This window comes from Symphalangus syndactylus, chromosome 16 (genome assembly GCF_028878055.3).
Source record: "Symphalangus syndactylus isolate Jambi chromosome 16, NHGRI_mSymSyn1-v2.1_pri, whole genome shotgun sequence".
Classification (NCBI taxonomy): domain Eukaryota; kingdom Metazoa; phylum Chordata; class Mammalia; order Primates; family Hylobatidae; genus Symphalangus; species Symphalangus syndactylus.
The window spans coordinates 66889654-66896594 of NC_072438.2; positions in this window are offsets into that span (position 1 = coordinate 66889654).

Here is a 6941-nt window from a genome sequence, read left to right on the forward strand (position 1 = left end):
GCTCACTTTGGGAGCTTGTTGGAGACATGAGTCTTGCTGAAGCTTCTGGCCAAATAAAGCCCTTCCTTCTTTAACTCGGTGTCTGAGAGGTTTTGTCTGTGGCTTGTCCTGCTACATTTCTTGGTTCCCTGACTGGGAAGTGAGGTGATTAACAGATGGTCGAGGCAGCCCCTTAGGTGGCTTAGGCCTGCCCTGTGGAGCATCCCTATGGGGGACTCTGGCGAGCTTGAGCAATGTGGATCCTGAGAGCGCTCCTGGGTAGGCAATTGCCCCATTGGAATGCCTCACCAGAGCAGCATGTGGCAGGCCCCCATGGAGGATCAATGCAGTGGCTGAACACCAGGAAGGAACTGCCACTTGGAGTCTGGACATCTGAAACTTGGTAAGACAAGTCTTTGGAACTTGCCTACTCCATTTGAGTGGAAGGGTGGCCTGATCACCCATGGCATGCCTGTACTGGCACTTTGGGTTTTGTTTTTGACTTGACTTGGATTGCTTGATACTTTGGTTTTGGTTTTGACCTGGCTTGGATTTCTGGATACTCTGATTTTGGTTTTGATTCTGGTTTGGTGTAAACTGTAAAAGTGTGTGTGTGCCCTTTTTACCAGTTCTTTGTTTTGTGGTGTGCGTGTGGTATTCTGTCTTGAAGAAGCATGGGTCAGGCACAAAGTAAGCCTACCCCACTAGGAACTATGATGAAAAATTTCAAGAACGGATTTAAGGGAGATTACAGTGTTACTACAACACCAGGAAAACTTAGAACTTTGCGTGAAATAGACTGGTCAGCATTAGAGGTGGGTTGGCCATCAGAAGGAAGCCTGGACAAGTCCCTTGTTTCAAAGGTATGGCACAAGGTAACCTGTAAGCCAGTACACCCAGACCAGTTCCCATACATAGACTGTTGGTTACAGCTGGTTTTAGACACCCCCCCAACAGTGGTTGAGAGAACAGCAGCATAAGTGACTGGCAGAGGCCAGGAAAGACCAGCAGAGAGAGAGAGAGGAAAGAGACAGAGAGAAAAAGAGGCAAAGAGAGAGAGAGGAAAAAACAGAGAGGAAGAGGCAGAGAGACAAAGAGGGAGTCAAGGAGAGAGAGAGAGAAAGAGAGAGAGAGGCAGAGAGAGAGAAAGAGACAGAGGCAAAAGGAAAGTCAGAGAAAAAGAGACAGAAAATCAAAGAGAGAAAGAAGGAACAAGAGAGATATACAAGTAGTTAAGAAAAAAAACAGTGTACCCTATTCCTTTAAAAGCCAAGGTAAATTTATAACCTATAGTTGATAATTAAACGTATTCTCCATAACCCTATAACACTCTAATACCACTTTGTTGTCAGTGTAAACAAGGGCGTATCCCAAAAGCACTGAGACCTTCCTATCAAAAAAATCCTTAACCCAGTAACCTGCAGACAGCCCAGATGCGTTCAATCTGTAGCGGTAGCGGCAACTGCTTTGCTAACAGAAGAAAGTAAAAAAAAAAAACAACTTTTACAGGAAAGCTCATTGTGAGCACACCACCAGTTCAGAAGTATCCTTTAAAAAAAAAAGGATGATTTAGCATTAACCACTGAAAATTCCCTTAACCCAGTACATTTCCTAACAGGGGATCTAAATCTTAATTACCATACAAAGGTCTGGCCAGACCTAGGAGGAACTCCCTTCAGGACAAGATGATCTAAGTTTCCTCTTGGGTAATTGAAGGAAAAAAAAAGCCATCAATACCAAATTCTAAGTTAATTTGGACTAAACAAGGTCTTATTAATAGAAAGGATAATTGAAATCCCAAACTTACAAGGTTTTCAACAAATATAAAGTTTGCTAAAAGTTAACAGTGTAACATGTATTATAGTAACTTCTAATCTTGTGGCCTTAGACAGTCTAGTCCACAGATGTAAAGGAAGTTCGCTTTGGAAACGAATGGTTATCTTTGAAAAAAAAAGGGAAGGAAAGGGGGGACAGAATTTATGTAAAAAGAATGTTGCACGGTAAATTCTTGTCCTGAAATAAATTAACTGGTTCTTTAAAGAAAGAAATGTTTGTAATAAGTCTGAAAGTTGAAGCAGGTCAAAGAATTGTCTGCAAAAGTCGTGAAAGAGAAAAAAATGTTATAAAAAAGAAATTTATGCAAGAAATGTTGTATAATTTAAAAGTAACTAGGTCCCCTGAATGTAAAACTATTTAAAAAACAGTTTATGTGCAAGGTGTATAAGGAAAGTAAAATATACCTTTGGTAAAAGGATTATAAGGAGGCATAAGAATGTAAATTTTTACCTACATTAAAAGGTTAAAAATATATATATATTGTTTTGAATGTTTAAGCAAGTTTTAAAACGTCAATTGTAAAGAAAATTCTGTGTATAAACATATTAGCTAAAGTTAAAGGTGTATCATCCAGTTTTTCTGTGAACTAGACATTAAAGTAAAAACACAACTGGTTTTTCTTAAAGCACTAATGTACTCTTTAACAAAAATTATAAAAGGTTAAAAAGTCTATGAAAATATTACCTTGTGATCTGACATTGAAAATTGGATAAATATGTCCACAAGGTTTTATTAAAATTAGGTTTAATATTAATAACACACTAATATAAAGTGAAATTTAGCTTATCTGGTATAAAAATCATACAAGAAGCATTATTAAATATAAAATGGTGTTTGGCTTTGTTTGGTCTAAAAACTGATAAAAATAGGTGCTAAAGAAAATTTCTCAGTAAGAAGGCACCAAAGAGTATAAAGTCCACTGTTGATGACCCCACATTTAAAACAAAAAGTCAATTTCTTAGAAATTATATACTTGGTTTATCTTCCATTTTCCTTTCCCTCAAAACTAAAAGTCTTTTTAGCACAGGTACCACCCCTAGAATCTCCAGTAAACCAGCACCAGCTGGAAGATCACCTTCTTATCAAAGGTTGGAAAGAAGAAAAACTCGAGCCAGCCTAGGAAGGACCCTACCTTGTGCTGCTAACCACTGAGACTGCCATTCATACAGTGGAAAAAAACGGACTCATCACACCCGAGTCAAAGTGCCACCCCCTCCAGAGTCGTGGGACATAGTTCCAGGGGAAAATCCTACCAAACTAAAGCTAAGAAAAATTTAACTCTTTCGCCTATTCTATTACTCTTTCTTCTTTCCTCGCTCTATTGCTGACCATCTAGTTATTAACATAACCAAGTCAATTTTGCCTCAAACTATTGCATTTCATGCTTGCCTTGTTATACCCTGTGAGGACTTGCCAAGTCAAAGACAGATCTCTACATCAGAAAAGTACCTCTGTCCCTCCTGACTTTCCTCATACTGAGCATTAGTAAATTAGGACCATTTAATCCAGGGAGATTTCAATAAAGACTCCAGTGTCAACCAGGATTCTCGCCCCCCAATGTAGAGCTTTTATGCCATAGTTGGTCCAACATTCTCTGTACCACTAAAGAGCAAGGATGGACTGCCCCAACCATTTTTTGTAATTTCCTAAAATCATACATTCATTTTACTAGAGGATCATAAAAGTTAAAGTCTTAAAACAAACTTTAGCAATTAAGACAGGATACCAAGGTGCAAATGCCTGGTTAAAATGGATCAAATATTCCATCTGCACGTTAAACAAAAGCAATTGTTATGCTTGTGCACATGGCAGGCCAGAGGCCCAGACTGTCCGCTTTCCACTGAGGTGGTCCTCCAATCAACCAGGTGTGGGCTGCATGGTAGCTCTTTTCCAGGATTCTACAGCCTGGAGTAATAAGTCATGCCAAACTCTCTCTACTATATCCCAAAGTCCGGCACCCTGCAGGTCAGCCCCCGAGGGCCATCCAGCTTCCATCTCCCAACACTAAGTTCACTTCGTGTCTCTCACGACTGGGAGGAAACTTAGCGTTCCTTGGAGACCTGAAGGGATGCAGTAAGCTTAAGAATTTTCAAGAGATTTTCAATCAGTCAGCCCTTGTTCATCCCCGAGTGGATGTGTGGTGGTATTATGGTGGACTTTTACTGGGCACTCTGCCAAATAACTGGAGTGGCACTTGTACTTTAGTCCAATTGGCTATCCCTTTCACCCTGGCATTTTGTCTACCAGAGGGAGGGAAAACAAGACATTGTAAAGAGAGAGAAGTCCCTTATGGGTCTTTCAACTCTCACATCTACTTAGATGCAGTTGGAGTCCCATGGGGAACACCAGATCAATTTAAAGCTTGAAATCAAATAGCTGCAGGATTTAAGTCAATATTTTGGTGTGTAACAGTTAACAAAAATGTAAATTGGGTAAACTACATCTATTGCAACCAACAGCAATGAGCTTTTCATAAGTTAAAAGGAAAACTCATGTCAGCCCCAGCCCTTGGGCCACCTGACCTGACAAAACCCTTTACACTTTATGTGTCAGAAAGAAAAAAAATGGCAGTTGGAGTTTTAGCCCAGACTGTGAGGCCCTGGCCAAGGCCAGTGGCCTATCTCTCAAAACAACTAGATGGGGTTTCCAAAGGCTGGTCCCCATGTATAAGTGCCCTGGCAGCAATGGCCCTGTTAGCACAAGAAGCAGATAAACTAACCCTTGGGAAAAACCTAAATATAAAGGCCCCCCCATGCTGTGGTAACTTTGATGAATACCAAAGGACATCATTGGCTAACAAATGCTAGATTAACCAAGTACCAAAGCTTGCTATGTGAAAATCCCCACATAACCATTGAAGTTTGAAGCACCCTAAACCCCACCACCTTGCTCCCGGTATCAGAGAGCCCAGTTGAACATAACTGTGTAGAGGTATTGGACTCAGTTTATTCTAGTGGGGCCAACCTCCAAGACCATCCTTGAACATCAGTAGACTAGGAGCTGTACGTGGACGGGAGCAGCTTTGCCAACCCCTGCAAAGTGACTCTGAAAAAGACGACAAGCCCTGCTCCAGTCACACCTGGAAGCTGACTGGTCCACGCACAGCCAAAGCATGAGAAAACTCATCACAGGATTCATTTTCCTTAAAATTTGGACTTGTACAGGAAGGACTTCAACTGACCTTCCTCAGACTGAGGACTGTTCCCAGTCTGAGTCATCAGACAGTGACTTGATGACTGAGTTCCCAGTCATCAAGTCACTGAGGTAGGACAAAAAGTTGCTACAGTCCTATTATTTTATGGTTATTATAAGTGTACCGGGACTCTAAAAAGAACTTGTTTGTATAATGCTATTCTATACAAGGTATGTAGCCCAGGAAATGACCAACCTGATGTGTGTTATGACCAATCTGAGCCTCCCATGACCACAGTTTTTGAAACAAGATTAAGGACTGAGGACTGGTGGGAGCTCATAAACTATATGAGTAAAGTGTTAGCCAAAACAAAAGAAAAATGGGTGCTCAAACAGGTCGTTTTGAAGTTTGATGCCTGTGCCGTCATTAATAGTAATAAGTTGGGAATAGGATGTGGTTCTCTTAATTAGGAAAGAGGCTATATGGCAGAAAATAAGTACATTTGTCATGAATTAAGACTGTGTGGAAATAAATATGGATACTGATCTTGTGTCATTTAGCTACTTGGGTAAAAAACGAAAAGGATCTTGTCCACCTTCAGAAAGGGAAAAGTGGCCCTTCCCATACCAGTGGTCAGTGCAATCCCTTAGAACTAGTAATAACCAACTCCCTTGATCCTCAGTGGAAAAAAAGTGGAGCTTGTAACCCTAGGAATTGATATGGCTGGACTGGATCCTCAAGTAAATATTGTGGTTTGAGGAGAAGTTTATAAACGCTCTCCTGAGCCAGTATTTCAAACCTTCTATGATGAACTGAATGTGCCAGTACTAGAAATTCCAGGAAAAATAAGAAATTTGTTTTTGTAATTAGCTGAGCATGTAGCCCAGTCTCTCAATTACACTTCATGTTATATATATGGAGCAACTGTAATGGGAGATCAATGGCCATGGGAAGCCCGAGAATTAATACCTACAGACCCAGTTCCTGATAAATTCCCGACTCAAAAGAATCACCCTGATAACTTCTGGGTCCTAAAAGCCTCAATCATTAGACAATACTGTATAGCAAGAGTGGGGAAGGACTTCACCCTTCCTGTGGGAAGACTCAGCTGCCTTGAGGAAAAACTGTATAATAGTACTACAAAAACAGCCCCCTAGTGGAGTTCAAACCATACTAAGAAAAATCCATTTAGTAAATTCCCAAAATTGCAAACCATGTAGACCCACCCGGAGTCCCACCAGGACTGGACAGCCCCCACTGGACTATACTGTATATGTGGGCATAGACCTTATGCCAAATTACCCAACCAGTGGGCAGATAGTTGTGTTATTGGCACTATTAAACCATCTTTCTTCCTACTGCCCATAAAGACAGGTGAACTCCTGGGCTTCCCGCAAAAAGAGAAGCATAGCTATAGGAAATTGGAAAGATGATGAATGGCCCCCTGAGAGAATCATACAATATTATAGGCCTGGTACTTGGGCACAAGATGGCTTGTGGGGATGCCGGACCCCCATTTACATGCTCAACCAAATCATGCGGTTACAAGCTGTCTTAGAAATAATCACTAATAAGACGGGCAGAGCCTTGACTATTCTGGCCTGGCAAGAAACTCAAATGAGAAATGCTATCTATCAAAATAGATTGGCTCTCGACTACTTGCTAGCAGCTGAAGGAGGGGTCTGTAGAAAATTTAACCTTACTAATTGCTGTATTCACATAGATGATCAAGGGCAAGTATTTGAAGACATAGTTAGAAATATGACAAAACTGGCACATGAATTTGTCATGTGCCAAATGTGCAAGTGTGGCATGGATTTGATCCTAGGGCCATGTTTGGAAAATGGTTCCCAGCGCCAAAAGACTTAAAACTCTTATAATAGGAGTTATAACAGCAATAGAAACCTGCTTACTGCTCCCTTGTTTGCTACCTGTACTTCTTCAAATGATAAAAAGCTTCATCACTACCTTAGTTCACCAAAATGCTTTAGCA